Source organism: Leptidea sinapis, chromosome 44 (genome assembly GCF_905404315.1).
Source record: "Leptidea sinapis chromosome 44, ilLepSina1.1, whole genome shotgun sequence".
NCBI classification, from domain to species: domain Eukaryota; kingdom Metazoa; phylum Arthropoda; class Insecta; order Lepidoptera; family Pieridae; genus Leptidea; species Leptidea sinapis.
This window is the reverse complement of record NC_066308.1, coordinates 1,238,551-1,262,039: the sequence shown is the minus strand read 5'-3', so window position 1 is coordinate 1,262,039 and position 23,489 is coordinate 1,238,551.

The following is a 23,489-nucleotide window of genomic DNA, read 5'->3' as shown; positions in this document are numbered from 1 at the left end:
TTCAAGAGGCACGTTCGTCCAAAGTTCAAGACTTACACTTGCTGTATTGATACAGTTCTTCAAATATAATCTCGGTTTGTTTTTAAAACTTATTTTATTATTTGTCCTATGGATAAGAGTTATTATATTCAAGCAGTAGAAGACTGTTTGCTTTGTAGTACGGGTGAGCCTGTTCGTTATTCATTAACCACTAACCTGTTATTTCACCACCTACTTCATTGTCATTTTTTTATGATAATAAGTCATGAGACGAGCAGGACGTTCAGCTGATGGAAATTGTTACGTCCTTCCCATTATAATGTAGTGCCGCTTAGGATATTTGAAAAACCCAAAGATTCTGAGCGGCACTTCAATTGCGGCATAAGATGTTAAGTCTCATTTGTCCTGTAATTTCATTAGCTATGGCGCTATTCTGAATAATGCTACACATTACTGCTTCATGGCAGAAATAGGCGCTGTTGTGGTACCAATAATCTAGCCGGCATCCTGTGCAAAGGAGCCTGGAGAACTGAACTGATTAATTTTTTTTTGGTAAAATTGTTTAATTTCATTGTAATAAATAAATTATTAATAATTATTCAAAGTACTCATTTGACTTTAAAACTTTTTTTATCAGTAGTAGGCCTCATTGCACACGACGCTAGGAGATTAACATTCCAGCTACATTTTACCGTGAATTAGTATAAGCGCAAGCATTTTAAGGTTTCGGCTTGAAAAGCGCCACGGCATTCGTGAAATTAGTAGATCAACGAGACTAAGGCCCAGTATCCACTAAAACGGAGAGGAGAGGAGATAAGCCGCGAAGCTGTCAGGCTATTTCCAGCGGAGAGGAGATGTGAGCTGTGTTTATAGCAACGCTTTCGGATGTGCGGGGCGCGGGGAGAAGGCAGCGGGGAAAGAGTGGCGCGGTCGCTCGCCTAAACTCATCTCCCCTCTAGTCCCGCACCGCTTGATCGCTCGACGCGGCACAAAATTCTATAGATTAATGAGACATCTCCTCTCCTCTGCACTTGGTCCATTTCCACCGAAGCTAAGCGGAGACGAGATGTGGAAATAACGCAATCTGATTGGTTATCAAAATACATCTCTCCTCTCCTCTTCACTTTGGTGGATACCGGGCCTGAATGTCTTATGTGGCAAAGTGACGCGCGCTGTAAATGGTGATGCTGCTCAGAATATTGAGTTACATCAAGAATCCTGAACGGCACTGCATTGTGACCAGCAGGGTATATTCCTTACCTGCAGTTGAGCATATTGCTCGTCTCATATTTTTAACCGACTTCAAAAAAGGAGGAGGTTCTCAATTCGTTTATGTTTCTTTGGTATGTTCTTTTTTTTACCAAAAAAACTGGAGATTCAATTCATTTGTTTATATTTTATAATAATTACCTCAAAACTCTGTCTTTTATCTTTTAATATAAAAGGTTAAGAAAATCCGATAAAATGAGTAATTTATGTAACAATTATATAACAATATTGATATTTTAGTCAACAATTTGAGCATGTTGAAAGTATATGTTTTTAGAAGGGTTCCTTACCTAAAGTTACGCTAACACGTTCCACAGTCTATCTATATCCCGTACCGCTACGTTCGTCGCAAGTGGGTTATATAAATGTCTCATAAGCTGGAATAATAAGACAGCTGAAATTTTGCCAGAGTGTGTAAAATAATAAAAAGCAAGTTGGCGAATTCCAAAATTATATTTTTTTATAGCGCACTCTCTTATTTCTTTAACAACCTATTTATGGTGTTACCACAATCCTTCGTTGCAATTTCAAGTCCACTATTAAAGTTAAGGTAACGTTATATAGATTAAACACGGAATATAATTAACGACAAATATTTATTTGAAATCGGCAAGTATCCATAGGCACATAAGTGAATTTGCCAGAAACTGTCATAACCAAAATGTTAACACCAGGAACAGACATAAATTGATGATGCCTACTACTCGGCTAAGTCGAGTTAGTAAGTCTTTTGTGGGACGATGTATATGCTTTTACAACAAGATCCCAGAAAATGTTCAAAACAAAAGTATTACGTTCTTTAAAAAAAATGTTAAAAAACGTTTGTGTGGTAATGGTTACAATAATATAAATGACTTTCTTAATGATACCACAGATTGGGAATGGAGTGACCGCCCTCAGGCTATTAAATAATAAGTTTAATTGTACAATATTACTTTGTAAACATATTTATTCGATGAAAAAAAAAGCCCGCTGAGTTTGTTGCGCCCATTCTTTTCAGGTCTGAGTCATTCATTTTGGAATGGGTGGTAGTTTTTTGACTTTCAATAAGTGATGTCACATCCTATTTTGAATAAAAATATTTGAATTTGAATTTGAACTAGTATTTTCAGATACACCAAAATCGAAAGAGCCGTACGGCACACTACGCCCTGACCAAGTACTGACTCTTATTAACCGACTTCAAAAAAGGAGGTGGTTCTCAAGTCGTCGGTATGTTTTTTTTATGTTTGTTTCATCAAAACTTTGGATTGGGTGAACCGATTTTGATCATTCTTTTTTTTATTTGAAAGCTAGTGCTTCCCGTGTGGTCCCATTACAAACCATACAAGGCTTTATTTTGCTATAAGTATGGTCGTGACAAATTTACGAATAACTCAATATTGCGCCAACTAATTTCGTTAATTCTTTTTTTAATTGGAAAAGATATACTTCAAATGTAGTTTTGTGAGATTCTGAATAAGAGATCCATGACAAAGCAACGGAACTCTTCAATTCTTAGGAGCAAATTAACGATACTCGGCCGAATCTTTATTATGCTATCTGGATATTTGAGTCACGTACCATAAAGTCGGTATAGTCAAGTAATTGTCGTAGTCAAATATGATGATCAATGGAACTCCTTAACAACTTACAGTAAGGGTCTGTGGCTGAATTTCTAATTGTCTGTTATAAAATTGCAATGCGCTTACGTTCATTGCTGCATTGCAAAATTTAGTAGATCTACACAAAAGTTGACAAATTATTAGTAAGTGTAGTTCAGATGCACTAAAAATATAAAAATAAAATTACAAAAAATCAACCGACTTCAAAAACACTATTCCAAAACTGTAGACATAATATGCACTAAAAAGTATGAAAATTATTGAGTATTTTTATACAATCTAATTCTAGTAACGATTGTTGTTATTTTTGGAATCGGTGTCCTCCCCCTCTCGCCTCGTCACGTAGCGTACTCTTACATGTAAAATAATACGCATTGACAGACCGCTACGTACGCGCCAAAACCACGCCGATCTAAGGCATACCGCGGCGCGGGGTGGGACACTTGCCAATTTCAGAAGGCTAATACATAAATTCCAGGCATTTATGCCATAAAACATGCTGCCCTTATACAATAAAACATAACAATCTAGAGCAACATAGGTTACCATCTGTGATTGCTGCGAAACCTATCATAAAATTATAAACACAATACTTAAAATAATAATCTTTGATAAAAAAAATCTTAATTTAATTTTTGTATCAACGAGGTTCACAAACAAGCGTACGAGTCAAGAATGAAGCTAAGTTATCAACGACCAACATACTCTTGCAATACACGATCTTAGGTTGGTTAATACAATCAAAGTGGTATTTTCAAAATCATATTTCTTTTTCAACATACGTTTTTCGTGTTAAACTTGAAACACTTGACATCTCATTCAACATAAAGAGCGCTAGAATCTGGGCTAGACCAAGTTTATTCAAATCCAAATTGGTTTACTTTCCAGAAGATCGCGGAATATGCAAATGCTGGATATATCGAGACAGTCCTGATTTAGTATTCGTGTGCTCAGTTTCACTGGATTCTGACAGATGAATATTGATCCAGTTACTAAGCGAGGCATTAAGATGAGTATTACTAAATAGAAACTACAAATTGTCTCCTATCTATTATTAAATGGGCGTTCAAAGGCATTTAAGTGAATTTGCTAGAAACTGTCATAGCCATAATGTTAACACCGGGAACTGACATTGACTAATACGACTAATGCCTACTACTCGGCTAAGAAGTCGAGTAAGTAAGTATTTTGTGGGGCGATGTATATGCTTTTACAACAAGATCCAAGAAAATGTTCAAAACCAAAGTATTACGTTATTCAAAAGAACTCTTCGTTCTCTTGAAGAGTTCCGTTACTTTGCCATGGATTCCGTACATTACACAATCCATCCATGGGGATTGGGGAAATGGAATGCCAAATGGGGATGAATCCATGGTAATACACGAATCAGAACCTAACCAAACTTTCACCAAACAATCTTTTATGGTTTTCTCATGGATGCCACTGTCAGATCTGGACCGAATTACAAAAGGACTACACGGGAAGCACCAGTTTTCAAATAAAAAAGAATTATCAAAATCGGTTCACCCAGTCGAAAGTTTTGAGGTAACAAACATAAAAATAAAAAAATAAAAATACCGACGAGTTGAGAACCTCCTCCTTTTGTGAAGTCGGTTAAAAAATATTTGTGTGGTAATGGTTACTATAACATAAATTACTTTCTTAATGATACCACAGATTGGGAATGGAGCGACCGCCCTCAGGCTATTAAATAATAAGTTTAATTGTACAATATTACTTTGTAAACATATTTTTTTATGAAAAAAAAACCCAGCTGAGTTCGTTCCATTCTTCCCAGATCTGAGGCATTCGTTTTGGAATGCGTGGTAGTTTTTGACTTTCAATAAGTGTTGTCATAACTTATTTCGAATAAAAATATTTTAATTTGAATTTGATCAGCGTAGACATGAGCGATTCTGGCAGATGAATATTGATCCAGCTCACGCCGGGAGACACGACTGAGTAAGCTTGTTGTAAAGTATCTAGAATACTCAAGTTATTCAATCGCAATTCAATATTTTAGTCTGTGAGTTAAGTTCACAACAAACATCGAATGAACCGGTCACCAGCGGACTGTTTGATGAAATATATATTTGTTACTTCTACAACTTTTACTCTCTAAATTCCAAGGTACTATTGATGTGACGCCTTATTTTTTAATATTCTACTTATGGATTTGAATCATGAACCATCAAATCAGAGAGATACAGCGACTTGTTGCTAGAGACGTATACTGAAAACAATATGGACAGCAAGGCATACCAATTAGCCAATACTTTGCAAAAGTTGTATGGTATGTTAAGGAACGCGATGAATAGGTGTTCGTACAACCATCAACCATGATCATGGGTCATGACAGATACGATCAAGAAGATTACCATTTGAATAGTCACGCTAAGTGTAATGGGGCTTTTCTCAGGTTTGTGACATTTAAAAAAAAAACACTTTTTAAAGAATTAAAACGCGAGTAACTGTGTTTTTAAATTATTTTTTTGCGTAAAAGTTATATGTTTGTTATTATTATAGTTAATCCGACGTTTCCAGACCTTTCCTATCTCGTTTTCAGGGGAACTGCACATGAAATGAGTCAAGATAGTATTAGTCATAGTTGTCGTTATGAAATTTATTGCCTCGGAGGTGGTATTTCGTGTAGACATTTGGCAGCTTGATACAGCAAATGCCCGCCTTTTAATCCTTTAAAAAGTGTTTTATTTATATGTGTAACACGCGCGTTAAACAAAAAAAAAATACAAAGCTTGTGGCATTTCTATTCCAAATGTACCAATAGATATAATATATGTAAGAGTTATAATAATATCTATATGAAGATATTATTAACCATAAATAAGTTATTTTTGAGAAAAAGCATTTGCGTAAAACACAAAGCAATTTTGGATACATTTGGGAAAATTAAATCAAACAGACTATTAGTAGATATATTATATATTATAGATTGAATCTCGTTAATTTATTATTCACTTATTAAATCCAATTATATTTATTTAGCTTCCATTAAAATGAAACCTTACCTTTAACACTTAAATGGATATTGCTCGCACAAGCGTGTGACGTTCTTCACGTTAATCAGACGAAATTCGAGTATAGAAATTCATAGAAAATGTTTTACAAAATGTTAATTTAGTTTATTACATGACAAACTGACATAAAATGGGTCTTTCTCAGACCATTGAAAGGTCCGAGTTATATAGTAGGTTATTATTGTAGATTTGTTGGTGCAAATAGCTTTGGAAGTGGTTGCCAATCTTTGCTTATATTTAACATCAAAAGATATTATTAATATGAGCTTTTTAAGAGACAGGATGCCAAATATGACGTTAAATGGAGCAACTCTTCCATTTATATATCATTAGCATTATAAAAACATTATCTAAGCAAATTCAAGAGTAACGTAAAATCTTTTTAGCTAGACAGTTATATTTTTTTTATTTATGGAATAGTAGGACGGTTACCGTGTCGCTGAAGGCAAAAGTAGAGAAATATATTCATTCAATGATGACCAAACCAAACACAGAGCAAGTGAGGCCTACGCAGAGGATATTACAGTTAATAAATAACGTTTAATAATGAACTAATAAATTGAATGCAATTTTATTTTATTTTACTTTGATTAACGAGATTACTTATAGTATTTCATTAATGTGCAATTTTAAATTGAATAGTATAGTTGAGAGAACTTACAAGGTTGTACGTAAAGGGAACAGGAAAGGTGCAGACATCTCAATAAAATACAAAAGTTCAGACACAGTGCCAACGACTTACAAAATATTAATTCCATCTTTTAGTTCTAGAGCGTTCTGACATTTTATTTTAGCGACATAGCTTACGTCGTCATGTCGGAGTAATATCGTCAGCCTTCTGAGCTTTATTTTTACCTTTTTGGCTTGGCTTTTTAATCATCAGTTTGTGTGAATATTCAGCTTTTATTCTTAAAATTACTTCAATGTACGAGTAAAAAAACATAATAAAGTGATTCCTCACGTCAATGATATTTGTATCTACATGTATTTGACTTGGTTTAATAATAAAATAAACTTTGACTTGGTTTCCGTCAGTTTTAGATATGTAAGGGTTAAAGCCAAAGGGATGTGATATTATAAATATAGTCTTAGTTAAAGATTTTTTATTATTTCTATAATATGTTTCGTCCAAAATTATCGCTTTTTATTTTGTAAACTTTCTACTGTCTTTGTCTACTTTCTCTTAAATTATTAAAATTATTCAACTGTTTGTTATGCCAGTAATTGTAGGGTAGTATCTAGTAATATGTGTCATCGTGCGTCAATTATTATTAATTTATTAGTAATAAGTTTAAACTTACTAAAAAAGTTTACAGTCTCACTGACATTATTTTTTCTCTTCGGACCAAAATGAGCAAATCTATAAGAATTAGAGCCAATATGATAATATATAGAATCAAGAAAGTGTCCATATACATCGGTGGATGTGGACGGTAGGTAGTTAGGTAGGTTTACCAGCGGAAGGCTCCTTAGCACGGGAAGCCGGCTAGATTATGGGTACCACCACGGCACCTATTTCTGCCGTGAAGCAGTAATGTGTAAACCTTTGGTCTGAAGGGCGCCGTAGCTAGTGAAATTACTAGGCAAATGAGGTGACGGTGATGACTCTTGAAGTGACGAGCGCAATTGTTATGCCGCTCAGAATTTTTGGGTTTTCCAAGAATCTTGAGCGGCACTGCATCGTAACGGGCATAGCGTATTAATTACTATTAGCTGAACGTCGTGCTCGTCTTATATTTTCATAAAAAAAAGGTATAAGTGACCTGACAACACCGCAGAAACAACTATATTTTGAGTCTTCACAGTTTAATGTATCCCGGTTATTCAAGCAGCAAATGATGATGATATGATAACTAAAGTGTATATGTTTGTAGTCAATGTAACCGTAACTAATATGAGGTTTGTCATAAATGTTTATAATTGGTCCACATTTATGAGCCGCGTGCAACTAATTGCTTATGGCCCGCGTGTGTTATAAATTGATCATTTGTATTTACATTGGGCTTATAACGTGACACGTAAGTCTGTTATATTTTATGATCAGAATATAATTAAATAACAGAATATAATATAATAAATAGCTGTATCATTATTTTGAGGTTGAGGACTAAAAAAAACGGCGAAGTGTGAGTCGGACTTGAGTCGGTAGCAGCAAGTAAATTAGGATTTTTTTTTTATATTTGAGTTGATTGAATCAGAGGTAAATTGTGCTTGTTGTTTTGTTTTCTATTTTTAAGTAAAAATCTTAGTTAGAATACATCTAATTACCAAATTTCAACAGTATAGTTCTTATAGTTTCGGAAAAGAGTGGCCGTGATATGCGGACGGATAGACAGATAGACATGACGAATCCACGAGGGTTCCAACAATGCATATTTCCAACAATAAGTTATATTTTCGAAAATATTTTGGTCCCTTCTATAATATGATGCTAAAGTCTGACTCCTAATTTTAAAAATAAGCTCAACATTAAAAAAATGGATGTAAGAAAAACAACAGACTAAGTGAGATTGTCATATAAGTCTGCAACATTATTATTATGATTATTTTAATATGATATGTGTACTTTAGTTTTAAGTACAAAATTTCCATATTTTATCTTAACTAAATTATGTATGCTTCGTTACATATCTTTTACAGGCCTTAGTCTTGGCTTAATTTGTCAACGACATGCGCTTGAGACACAGTAGTCTAGTCGACAAGTTGAAAATGGTACAAAATAGAGATACTGCTCTTAAAATTATGTGTGATAGCTCATTGGATCCGGAATGACCTCTAAAAAAATGTGCCAAAAGCGTGTATTAGCACATAAAAAAATGCAAAAGTTATATACAATTAAAGATAAAGAAAAGGCATTTCGTTTTTTGCCAAATATCATAAACTATTAATATTTAAGAAATTTCAAAAACTCTGATCTCCCGGAACTCTACCTCCATTATTTATAATTTAAATTTAGCGCTGAAAACAGGTCTGCGCGTGACATTTTTAGGTTGCAAAAGCGAGTACAGGACATTAATTAATTTATTAAAAGTGGTATGTTCTAAACACTATAAATAATTTATTCCCGTTGGAAATTTAACTTAAAGTTATTTTTCAACAAGTAAAACAATTGTTAACTATCAAAATTTTCTCAACAACATTACTTGGATTTTTCAGTTTTTGTTCAAGCAAAAAAAATATTATAAACAAAATATAAATATTTCTTTAACTTTTATGGCGCGATCTTGTTAAGTATGTATGTAAAAAAGGCTCTACGAAGCCAAAATTTTTTACGACCATTATTTAATTTTTTTTTCACTTAAAATTAAGACGGTAGTTCTAGAAAATTTTGTTAGTTAACAATTGTTTAACTTGTTGAAAAATTAATTTTAAGTAAAATTTCAAACGGAAATATTTTTTTATAGTGTTCAAAATACAGCATAATTTTTTCAAATATAAAAAAAAATAATCAAAACCTTAAATAAATTAATTAACGTGCCGTACTCGCTTTTGACGCCACGCGCGCAACCTTTAAATGTCGCGCGGAGACCTATTTTCAGTGTTAAATGAAAATTATAAATAATGGAGATAAAGTTCCGGAAGATTATATAATATATATAAGATATTAGATATTTCCTCCTCTTTTAGATTTTTTTTTTTAATTTCTTAAATATAAATAGTTTATGAAATATTGGCAAAAAACGAAATGCCATTTTTTTTTTTCATCTTTAATTGTGTATAACTTTTATAATTTTTTATGTGCAAACGCTTTTGGCACATTTTTCTAGGCGTCATTCCGGATCCAATGAGCTATCGCACATAATTTTAAGAGCAGTATCTCTATTTTGTACCATTTTCAACTTGTCGACTAGACTACAGTGGGGTGATCTGGTAGAGAGCAGACGTTTTAAGAAATAAGTTGTAAAAGAAACCAGTCACCACCAGTCAGTTTCATTCCACCTGACTTTACATTAATGAGGGTACTGAAATATTGTAATTTGTAAGTTGGAGCGTCGATTAAAAAATATATCTATCTATTAATACAAACATAACTAGGGTCCCATCTAAATAAGTGTTATGGAACAGAAAATATTTTATTTTATATTTATTTCAGGAAAGTCAGACAAAAACTTATCCGTTTCCTAGTCGTGGCATTGCTAAATTTCATTATAATTAAAAAGCAAACCTTTTCAATTAGTTGGATAGCTAATAAATAAAGCTGTGATATGGCGAGTTTCATTAATTATCCAGATCATTAGTTCACAAATTGAAATATCTTTCTCCTGTATATTCAAAGGTTCAATTGTTCAATTCAATCTGATTAATTTCATCCCATGTAACGTCAATTAGAATAGGTCGGTCATCACGTTATGACTAAGTAATGTCATTTTATAGGACTCATAGTGAAGTAAAGAGTTTTAACTAATGCAAATAGTTTGTCAGCCAACTACTTCAATTGGAGATTTATAGTATCTCAGGTTGGTTAAGTTGCAAATTGTTTAAGGAAAGTTCTGTAACTAATATAATGCGTTCGTGCTGATGTATCTATGCATCGAGGAATATAACGGAATCTTTGAATGTTTTCTTCATCCAATAACAGACGAACCTGTCATGATTGACTGCTCTGGTTCAATGATCACCAGCCGCGCTTGCGGGTTTTGTGGACTGTAAGTTACGGATGTAAGTTGAGGATTCGTTGAGGATGAGGACTGAGAGAAGACTAATTGGCGATGGACGTTGAATGAACGGACCAGTTTAATCAACCAGACGACGATGCGCTGTTTGTAATATTTGCGTCAAGAAGATACTGCGGCTTTTTGTTTAATTCTGGACGAAGTGCTACTAGGACACAATCATGACTAGCCATATAGCCACACTCTGCAAATAATTATAAATAGTATAGTATCATATACTGCACTGACTGAATGAGCACTGCGCTTAATAATAATAATAATAATAATAAACTTTATTGGCAACATATTTACACTGCTAAAATAGGTCATAGTTTATAATATAATAACTTTAACAAACAAGTAATTTTAACGTAAAATATTAGGTTAAAATTATAAGTTAACAAAATTATGAACTTAAACTATAAAAACCACTAAAAAAATAATTAAAACAGACCTAGTAAAATTAAAATAAATAAAACAATTAGATTGAGGAGCAGTGCAATCACTTTAGTATTGCCAATCGGAGGCCCACTCAGTATACGTCGAGCCTTCAGAGACTCGACACTGATTTTCAGTAGGCACCGTGTTACGCAGCACGGACAGCGACTGCGGTATACAAATACTTCCTACATCTTAAATTACAATTTAAATACATATTTCTACACTAAAAGCAAAATTTTATAACTATATTAGCAAAATAAATAATAAATTTTTATAACACAACTACAGTCATAGTTTATTGTTGAAAAATGTAAACTTCGCGGACACAGGATATAAAGAGAATAAGAAGAAAGAAAAAAATAAAAAAATAAATTGGCAATAGACACGTTATTTGGCCATAACAAAAAGGTAATATTAATTTATTTTCCAATATTTTCAGAATAATTTTAAATAATAATAGTCGGTTTGTACAATATGTTTGCATGGGAAAAAATATTATAATTTCAATTTGTAAAGATCCAGGGTGTTTCAAGTAATGCTACATTATGTATTATAAATTGAAGTTACTGATTTTCTAATACTTATGGGCTATTGATTGCTTAATTGTTTCTGAAATAAAAGAGTCTTATATTTTAATTTGAAACTCGAAGTTGTTTTCAGGTCACAGAGAGGAGGTGGCAAGTCATTCCAACATTTAGTGGCTGTAAACTTGAAACTACCCCGGAAAGCTGCACTCCTGTGTAACGGCATTTGTAATCTATACTTAGATGCTCTTGTGACGTATTCACTAGTATTATCTTTCAACCAATGTAATTTACTATAAAGATATAGCGGTACTTTATACTTTATTATACTGAAAAGAAGCGAAACAAAGTGTAAAAGCATACGATAATCCATTTTTAAAATTTTATTTTTATTTAAATAAGGTGTTACGTGAGCACGCCGTGGAATGTCGAAGCAGTAGCGTGCACATGCGTTTTGCACACGTTGTATTAAATTCTTAGTATGTGCAAGTAAGCGTGGCCCTACTACTGTATCAGCATAATTAAACTTGGATAAGACCAGGGCTTCGCATAGCTTGATGCGCACTACCGGTAAAATAAAATCTCTTATGCGATAAAGAATCTTTAAACGGTAAAAGCAACTTAAGTTGCTTCAGTTTCAATGTAATAAAAATTAGAATAGACTTACTGTATGTTGTGAGTAAAATAATAATCTGTTCCATATATTGAAGTTCATGAATAAATTTCATTCATTCTAGCTTACGTTTCAGGTCACTATAAAATCGCCAACTGATGGTTTTGAACAGACTTTGAAGTCATCATTTATCTCTGAGGATCTCTTGTTACAATCTTCAAGAGGTCATTACTGACTCACAAAGATAATGGGTAAAGGAAAATTATTCTCATACTCGAAAGATATGATCTAAGATGAATATCTCAAATAATGTAATATCAGAAACAAATTCGATCCTTAAAGAATATTTGTCACGGAAAAGTTCATACACAATATCTTTTAATGCGTATTTACTTAGCAGCCACAGCCTTACATAGTTCCAATTTATTCTTTTTAAAAAAACATTTAGGGATACAGTTATATATGAGTCTTTTTGTAAAGAAGTGAAGGTATTATGATAAAGAATAATATAACTCTAATGTAGCGTTTGTGATGACAGACACAATGTTCATTCACGAGCTTGACTACCAGGAGTATGACAACCAAACACAAAAATGAATAGTATCAATTCAAAAACTTAATTATATGTTTTTATAAACGTAAAGAGTGAAAACACCAGTACATATTTTAAGACTATGAGTTTGAGTTTATCAATTATTTATGATCAAATCAAATCATAATATATTTATTTAACAATATTTTCACGTAAACAGATCAGCTGCAACCCGCACACTAACAGCATTACTCTCTTCGTGATTCGAAATATTGTAAGCGTATATTGAAGTACAAAGAAATGTGAAATACTGTCTGTAGCCAAATTTTGAGTTTATAGAATATTGAGTTGGCAATGTCGTGTCAATTTTCAGCTAAAAGCAGTGAAATTGAAATGAAATGGAAGCAAGCACCGTCGCCAATGCAATATACGCGGGATGTAGTTCATGTAAACATTTCAACAGAACGAATACAAGCGAGTCACAAGTACCAGGCGGACTCTAAAATATTATTCACTAAGTAAAGGATTTTGTACGAGAAAAGTTGTATATATTATATTAAGGATAGCTACCATCCTTAACCATGTGAATAAATATTCATAAATTTTAAATAATAATATATTCTAATAAACAAATGCGTAATAGTTAGATAAAAACCATTTCACAACATACATCCAACAAGTTACCTTTAATAAATTGTACTTATGTTAAAATACTAAAATAACACTTGCTAGCCTCATTTAACATTCACAAGGGGTGACGCTATTAGATTATTAATAGATATTTGAAAGGATATTAATATCAGAACAGAAAATAATGAATAATAATTATAAATACTTAACTCTGATGTGTCCTTTTTACGAGCCAAATGTGACTAAGCACCACTGCGTTGCACCAACGAAACCTTAGTAGACTTCGGTTGGCGATCCTAGCTCGAACAGCCAATCAAGTAACAAGCTCCTATTGGCTGTATTGACTTTAAAATATAAATGAGCTACATTTTAGTTTTAAGATGTCAAAACTTTTTTTTTTTTTTATTAATTTAACCACACTTCATCCATCATTACAGGTTTAAACTAATGCGATAGAGTAATGAACAAATAAAATTACACAATACTATAATTGAAAAACATGTTTCGTAAAAGAAAAACTTAATTAACTACATAATATTATTATAATTGAATACAAACTAAACAAAACGCAGTGAGTTCACTCATCGAACACGAGAACAGGTCTAAGCTTTCGGACATCGCGTTGTCGCACCGCACGTGCGTGCGGTGCGCGCTGCAGAAGGTTGGTGCGTGCACGAGGCACAACCAGCGGCAGTGGTGGCAGCCGCCGTCCTACGTATTCGTCAGGGACACACAGCAGTACTGACTCCAGGAGCCTAGGACTGTGTATCTTACCTCTAATTACTTTTAGTTAATTCACAGCTAAAGCGACTTCTCTTCTAACCTCAATTTTGTTTTAACCCACCATGCCTAACAGAAACAAAGTAGGATACAATAATGTGTAGCCCGGGTATACCCCAAACTGCTTGAGATACATGAATCTAAGGAACTTATTCTGTATATGTTCAAGCATAAATTTATATTTAACCTCATGGGGAGACCAGATTGCAGAATTACATTCCAAATAATAATAACAAGTGCATCGTACAATTCAAATTCAAATATTTTTTATTCAAAATAGGATGTGAAATCACTTATTGAAACTCAAAAAAACTACCACCCATTCCAAAATGAAAGCCTCAGGCCTGAGAAGAATGGGCGCAACAAACTCAGCGGGCTTTTTTTTCATCAAAAATATGTTTTTAAAGTAACATTTATAAAGTAACAAAGTAACATTGTACAATTAAACTTATTATTTAATAGCCTGAGGGCGGTCGCTCCATTCCCAATCTGTGGTATCATTAAGAAAGTCATTTATGTTATAGTAACCTTTACCACACACACGTTTTTTAACAATTCTTTTGAATAACGTAATACTTTTGTTTTGAACATTCTCTGGGATCCTGTTGTAAAAGCATATACATCGCCCCACTAAAGACTTGTTAACTCGACTTAGTCGAGTAGTAGGCATTATAAGCTTATGTCTGTTCCTTGTTAGCATTATGGTTATGACAGTTTCTGGCAAATTCACTTATGACAATGCTCTCAAAGCCCCGATATTTGTAAATTGATTTGCTAGCCGTAACATTAAACCTAAGTTCTTCTTCTTCATACGGGCGCTTTCCGGAACTCGACGTCCATATGCGCCTATTTTGCGTGCGAGAGTGGTAGAGGCTACTCCAACCAGCCAAGCTCCTCCAAGAAGTCACCCAACCTCTTAACGTCGCGGAAGACTTCCCGAAGTGCGCCTGGTGACCCCAGGTGCTTCGCCCCAGGTGCGTGTAGTTTTCCACCTCACTGCATTCCAGCAGAACGTGAGCGGCTGTTTCCTCTGCCCCCAGGCAACCTCTGCATAGAGGGCTGTCCGTGACACCTAAATTATAGAGATGCCTGTTAAAATTGCCGTGACCTGTGGTGGCACATAATATTAATCTTAGTCGACACCGATTAAGTTGTAAGATTTCCCTGGTTGGCGCAAGGTAAAGCTGCTTTGGCTTGCCTGCACTCCTCAAGGCTATCCCAGTATTGTTGATGTAGTGCTTTTATCTTTTGATTTAAGTGGTTCCTGAACCAACTATGTGGCAGAGGCAGGAAAGGCTCTGGTCCAACGGTTGGGTCTCAGAACCCCTTCTAGCTAGTTGGTCTGCCGCCTCGTTGCCCCTGACACCACTATGACCTTTGATCCACTGAAGTGTTAGGTTGTTGTTTTTACCAGCCACCTTATTTAATGCTGAGTGGCATTCGAGTAATAGGCTGGAATTGATTATCTTACCTTGAAGGGATTGTAATACTTCATACGGGCGCTTTCCGGAACTCGACGTCCATATGCGCCTATTTTGCGTGCTGTTATGGGTCTCTTTTGAGTTCGCTTATTAAAAAAAACATTTATTTAACACAAAGAGATATAATATATTATAAGGAATATGAAGACTTGATTATACAATAATAGTTTTAGAGACCCTTGGGCAGAACCGTAACTTATGAGAAGCGAGCACGAACTGGCTGCCCGCGCGCAGCTAGGGCTTATATTACTGATCCAATAATGCTGGTTGAGATGGAATAGCAATTAAGTCAGCATTAATACCTACATAACTGGGGTATAACACCTCCCCCCTTAGAAGGAACTTCGGGGAGAATCCGAAGTTACATCATCTTAAATTTTCGTTCTAATAGAAGGTGATGGAATTTCGTTTAGTCCGGAATTATTACTTTCTATATCTTCTGATTTTGTTTTAAATATTACTTTTGGTATCGTTACTTTAGGTCTGCTGCCAGGTCTTACACATTTATAAAATTTATACGAAACATAAAATAATATTATTACACAAATGAATATAGTTAGAACAGAATAATGTATCCCGTATTTAATAATGTGTGGACTTTCTATAATTTTGTCTATGTTCTGAAGTTGGTTTAAGAAAATGTGTTTATTTAATTTAAAATCATCTAAATCTATGTTCTGTAGTTCAACAGGGGATACATTATAACTGAGTTGATTAAATTTAGTTATGTTACAACAGTTATCACTTAACAAATTAAAACTTGGATAGCCAATGGGTACAGAAACATTTAACGAATTATACTTAGGAATTAAAGTAGTACTTTTACAATATCCAATACAATTACTGGGTAGCGTGAGTATGCCGGTACCTAAAATGTCAAATTCGAAAATTTTTGAGTTTCGACAATCTATGGAAACTTTGTTCGATGCTGATTGTATGAATAACCATTTGTTGTTCTCTATGGATTTCCAAATATCTAAATGACCGTAAATAAATTGGTATTCACAATTTTTGGGTGTTTCACTTATCACTTTCGTCATAAATTCACTTTCACAAATGGGTTTCATTCCTGAGGAGTAAATGTTTGTTATATCACAAATAAAGTTTCCAGGGACAATATTCTTACAAATATCTAGATTATTTAAGGTACAATAATGTGTTTTGTTTTTTGTCATTGCTATGTATTTAGAGCTGGGTAATATGAGACTAAAAGTATTGGGCTTATCTAAATTATGTGGCGTTGGTAGAGCAACACTGTGAAATAAAACATATTCAGGGATAGAGACTAAAGGTATCTGTAATATAAAAAATATCTTATTGTTAGTATAGTGATAAATTAGCCTAGATACATTCACGATAACATTAATGGAACTTATATCTAATTTTACAGGTAATTTCAGATCGCTAGGCAAATATTGATGGTTATCGACGAGCTCTTTAAATAATTGTTGCGGGGTAATTACTGATGGATGCAGAATATTTTGGTTGCCAAATAGAACTGCATTTGTTAAATCTTCCAGTTGGAATGACAAAGTTAAGATTGAGGTTTCTAAATTATTAAGAATTTGATACATATTAAAATGTAACAACATTTGATTTGTTGCATTAGTGACGTTTGCTAGTTTTATTGAGAGTTTGTCGATAGCCTTATTTAAATTGATTTCATTGACCCTTATTTTGTTTACTGTATCATTATATGATGAGATTGTTGATGTAGTTAATAAAATATTGTTTTTCATCAGTGAAGCCAATTTAATTTGATTTTCATGTAGAGAAGTAATGGCATCATTAAACCGGAGACCGTCGGTTTCATCTAAATTTCCGAATATTTGTTTTATTATTGTTCCTGCTCCACCTATCAAAGCACGTTTTGATCTTTTCTCTAATAAATGTGAAATGGACGAAAATTCCTTATACATATCTGAATATCGCGCAACCAAAGGACTTATCATATTATGACAGCTTATTTCGACTTGAGCCAATCCAGTCTTTTTACATAAATCTTGAGCGATGGTCAGGGCTGAGTTTATGTTTTCAATATGTGAGTTGAAATGGGATAAGTCAAACGGCATTATGACGTTTAGTTGTCCGCTGTTGATTTTCAGATAACCAAGATAGTCGAAATAAAGTCCGGGGCTTGAATCTATCTGTTGTATGTAATAGTCTTGTTGGTTTCGAGCCTGACATGGTATTCTGTAAATTATAATATATATATATACTTAATGTAATGGGTGTATACTAGTAATTATTTTAAACATAAAACATTATTCTAATAAACCTACAGGCTAACTTGTGTTTCTTATTCCTAACGGTATGATTAGGTAGAGGTGAATATCGTATCTAATAAAAAGAAACAAAAACAAATTATAATAGTGAGTATATGATTAATTTTAAATAATGCAACTATGTAATCCTTACACTACGGGTCAAGTTCGACATTTGCCGGTTTCACTTGATCTACATGGTGTGTAACATGACGCCGGTTGATGAGTAATGTGAGAGTGTTATTTCCGTTTACTTTAACTATTTTGTAAGGGCCCTTCCACACCGGGGAGAGTGCCCGTCTGAGTCTAAGGTGATTTTTCAAGTGGACGTATTGACCACTTTTATATTGGACCGGACGAGTGTGAGAGTCGTAGTAGGTTTTAGATGACTCTTTTGAACTCCTTATAAACTCTAACGCTTTATCACGTGAGTGCTTGAGGCGATTTTGGAGCATGCGGACATAGTCTGGGTATGTAGCTCCTGGGGCGTCATTATAAATTGAGTTAGGGATGAATGGCTTACAGCCAAACATTAACTCAAATGGTGAATAATGCGTCGTGGAGTGTACGGATGTGTTGTACGCGAGCATGGCTGTATAAACGTATCGGGGCCAATTTGTCTGTTCGTTATTTATGTATGATTTTAGGTATTCTTTTAAGGTTGAGTGACTTCGTTCAAGAGCACCTTGAGTCTGAGGGTGGTAAGGTGAAGACCATAATTTTTTTATTTTAAGGAACTCACATGTCTTTTTGAATAGGTCTGACGTGAAATTGGTACCCTGATCAGTGAGAATCATCTTGGGTATACCAAATATAGATATGAAGTGTAACAAGCATTCGCTTGTTTCTTCGGCTGTGGTACTCCGCATGGGATATGCAGAAGAGAACTTCGTGAGGTCATCTTGGACAGTGAGGATATACTTTAACCTTGCAGTGCCAGCCTCAGGCAGTGGACCTACGACATCGAGAGATATGCGTTGGAATGGAGCAGTTGAAGTGCTTGTGATCTGCATTGGGGCTCTATTTATTTTCTTAAAGCTTTATTTTCCTGACATGATTTACATTGCTTGACATATGTTTCGATGTCACTACGCATACCTTTCCAATAGTACGTTTCTTTAATCCTATTGAGCATACGGACGGATCCCAAATGACCTGCCGCGGGGATGTCGTGGTTTTCATACATAATTTTCTTTATTTCGGATGGGGAAGGATATATAATATTATTATGATAGATAACTATTTTTATGTTTGTTTCATGGAATAAATAACTCAACATATTATAGATTTTAATAAAAAAATGTTTTTCAAATGGGTTTTTCAAATCAGAAATGCTAATTTCGGAGATATTTTCAATTACTAGTAATTCGTTTCTAATATGTTTAAATGTTTCATAGATTTCAGGATATGTAGCATTATCAAAGTGATGAACTCTGGTGAATAAGAGGTAATAAATTTTGTTGCCGTTATTTATTTTTATAAATTTGAATAATTCCTTTTCACTGCTAGTAATAGTATCGGAATTTTCTGAGTTGCCTAGGATTTCTGAGATGTACGGGTTTGATTCATCCAAGTCAATTGAAGTGGGGATTAGGATTATTTTTGATGGGCTTTTCAACAAACTTTCATTGCGTTCTTCGATACAAGTGTCGAAGGTCTTATCCTTATTTGATATTGATTTTAGGAAAGTTGAGTAATCGTCAATTGGCACATCCGGGGATGTACTAGTGGATGGTATAGGATCATGTACCTGGATTTCAGGTGTACCTTGTTCTATTAAACAGTCGGGTAGATCGTCTAAGTTTAATTGGGGTAAGTCAGCTGATTCTTGTTGAGGTAAGTCAGTTAAGTTTTGAAGAGGTAAGTCAAGTAGTTCGTGTTCAATTTCATCCCTTAAGGTGTCAGGAATATTGGAAGGTGGATTTAATAAATCTTCCTCAGGATTAAATGAGGGTGGAGAGATGAGTAGGTCCATTAAATCTCTATCGAGATTTTGTGATCTTTGTTCGGCGTTCGGGTTAGTTGTTGTGGGGTTTGTCGATTGAATTGGATTTACAGGAAAACGAGAGAGAGCGTCTGCATTGGAATTGGTTCTGCCTTTTTTATACTGAATATCGTACTCGAATTCTTCGAGTTTTAGTCGCCAACGGATGAGTCTAGATCCCGGATATTTACAATTAAATAGCCATTGTAGTGGTTTATGGTCGGTTAAAATTTTGAAACGATGACCATACAGATACGGTCTAAAGACTTTTGTGCCAAAAATTATGGCTAGACACTCCTTCTCGGTGACACTATAATTACACTCTGCTTTATTAAGTGTACGAGATGCATAGGCAATTGGACGGTCCTGTCCTACGTTACCTTGGGATAGGATAGCAGAGATAGCAAAGTTTGAGGCTTCGCAAGTTAAAAGAAATGGCTCTGTGAAATCCGGGTAAGCTAGTATCGGTGCAGTAATCAATTTGTTTTTGAGTGACTCAAAAGCCAATTGCTGTTCATTATTCCAGCTGAAAGAAGTGTCCTTTTTTAGGAGAGAAGTTAGTGGTTTGGCCAATTTAGCGAAATCGGGAATGAACCTTCGGTAATACGATACTAACCCAAGAAAGGATTTTATATCCTTGGGGGATTTTGGAGTTGGGAATTCGGAGACTGATCTAGTCTTTTCGGGATTCGGTTTAACGCCTTCTTCACTAATGATGTGCAATACAATAGGCAACTTCTTTACGGAGAAACTCACATTTTTCAGGTTGTAATTTTAAATTGAAATTTCGGAGTCTATCAAAAACAGATGTGAGGTTTTTTATATGTGAAGCTAGATCATAAGAGTAGATAACTATATCATCCAGGTATACGAAGCAACTAGTACCTTGGAGACCAGAGAGACAATTATTCATCAATTTTTGGAAAGTTGAAGGCGCATTTTTAAGGCCGAATGGCATCCTAGTAAATTGAAAATGGCCCTGAGGCACTGAAAAGGCTGTTTTGGGTGCGTCATCTGGGGAAATGAGGATCTGATGAAAGCCCGAAGCCAAGTCGAGAGTAGTAAAGTACTTACTCTTCCCTATCTGGTCCAGGATTTCTGAAATTTGGGGAATTGGATATGTTTCCCCAATTGTGACGTCGTTTAGTTTCCTATAATCAATTACAATTCTCCATTTGCGTTGCCCCTGGGAATCGGCCTTTTTAGGTACGATCCAGATCGGTGAGCTCCAGGGTGATGATGATGGTTTTATAATATTTTGGTTAAGCATTTTATCAATTTGGGTTTCGACTTCCTTCTTATGACATTCAGGGAACCTATATGATTTTGTGTGAACTGGAACATCGGAGCTCGTTTTGATTCGATGATTAAGTGCAGTAGTATAAGTGAGCTGATCATTGGGTAGATGGAATATGTCGGAGTACTGTGAGCAGAGTTCAATTAGAGCTTGGGATTCCTCATGATTTAAATGACCAGTCCTTAAAGAGTTTATTACTTCTGTAGTTCGGTCAACGAGCTCGGTGAAGGTACTGTTTATTTGCAAGGCTGAGGGATATAGGGGTTCAAGATTAAGTTTCAAGTTTGGATTAATGGTTATAGGGGATTCCGATATGTTTGCGACCGTTACGTTAACACGTTTGTTATCTTTGACTCTTACTATGCAGTTGGATAGAAGTAGGTTATGGGAAAGATGTTGATCCAGGATTAGGCCTTCTTTAAGGTCAGTGTTTTGAATTGAACACTCGATCACAGTCTCTGTACGAGGTGGAATTACATAGTATGGATCATAAAAATGAAGTGGTATTTTAAAATTACCTATTTTCAAAATGTCTGTGTTATAGTCGATGTTACAGCTGAATGATGTAAGGAGGTCGGTACCTATGATGCCATCATATGGTAAATTTATATTCGATATGACATGAAACCTATGACAAATCGTTTTCTTTTCGGCCAGCTGTAATTTTAGTCCAAAATGGCCAAGTGTTGGTGTAGTTTCCTCACCTGGATCAATTCCTTTAATATTAATCGATTCCCGTTTTAGATGTTGTTTATACTGTATACTGGACTGTTTTATTAGTGATATAGCTGATCCTGAGTCAACTAAGAGCGTAAGGGGAACATGTGAAACTTGCGTGTTTAAAAGAACGTGTGGTAACAACCTTTTAGTTGTGTCTATATTTACTTCGTAAATATTTTGATTGTGAGTGTTTCCTTGATTTGGGCTAGACATGAAATTGGAGACATCGTCGGTTTGGGGCTGGCTACCCTGTCGGTTGATGTTGGTTTTAGGGTGAATAGTACTGTCAATTTGGGGCTGGTTACCCTGTCGGTTAGTACATGGTAAGATAGTAGTAACACTGTCAGTTTGGGGCTGGTTACCCTGTCGGTTAGTGTTGGATTTAAGGTGAGTAGTACTGTCAGTTTGGGGCTGGCTACCCTGTCGGTTAGTACATGGTAAGATGGTAGTAACACTGTCAGTTTGGGGCTGGCTACCCTGTCGGTTAGTGTTGGATTTAAGGTGAGTAGTACTGTCAGTTTGGGGCTGGCTACCCTGTCGGTTAGTACATAGTAAGATGGTCGTAACACTGTCAGTTTGGGGCTGGTTACCCTGTCGGTTAGTGTTGGATTTAAGGTGAATAGATCTGTCGGTTTGGGGCTGGCTACCCTGTCGGTTAGTACATGGTAGGAATTTGTGATTTTTGAGTATTGTGACGATTTTGGAAGATCTCCGGCCCGGACGGCACAAGCGCGGGCCAGGCCTTAGTTTAAATCCTGACCTTGACCGGGTTGAGCATCATCAACCTCGTCTTGGCCATAGGCTTCACTAGATGTGTTTTGAAGGAAATTGACACGTGAGGGTGGTCTGAGAGGCCCTTGTTTCTGAAAGGTATTTTGTTGGTTACGGAAACGATTGTTATAGTCGCGTTTCCGACACACTGATATATCGTGACCCGGTATTTTACAGTATCGGCAAATGATACTTGATGATGGGATTGTTGATCCCTGAAAATTAGAAGTTGAAGGCTGTGAATTGTTGTTTGGATTTGGTGACCTTTGTGGTTGCCGATACTGATTCAAAAGTTTTGGTTTGTGCTCATTATTAGGATTTCTCTTGAAAATACTTTGTTGAATTCTCTCTTCAGATATCGCGAGGTTTATGGCCTCGTTAAGATTCTTAGGCGACCTGCATCTCACAATGTTCGAGACCCGTGGTTGAAGGCCCATAAGGAAATGGTGGAGGGCAAGATCCTCCATAGCGGCTGTACGACCAGGTAACTCTTTAGCTTTAGTGTTAGACAAGGAAATTTCGGTTAATAATTGTGAGAGGCAAGTTTCCACTCGAAGAGAATACTGGCTAACGTTTTCCTGTGGGTTTTGCCTACTTTCCTGTAAGTCCGTAAGAAGGTGTGAATAATGTTTGCGTTCACAAAACTGGGTTTTAAGAAATTCTCTGAGTTGATCCCAGGATGTGAATTCCTTTATAGAGCAAGCAATTTCTGCCTTTCCATGCAACTGGCTAAGAATATATTTAAAAAGAACTGGTCTTTGTGAGTCGGAAGCTAGCTCATATGCGTTATTAGAATTAATTATAAATGAATTGACTGATTCTCGGCTGCCGTCGTAAGGTTTAATAAATTTAAATAGGGTATTTAGGTCTAATTCAGCCATGACTGTTGCTGCGAGAGTGGCTCTAGTGA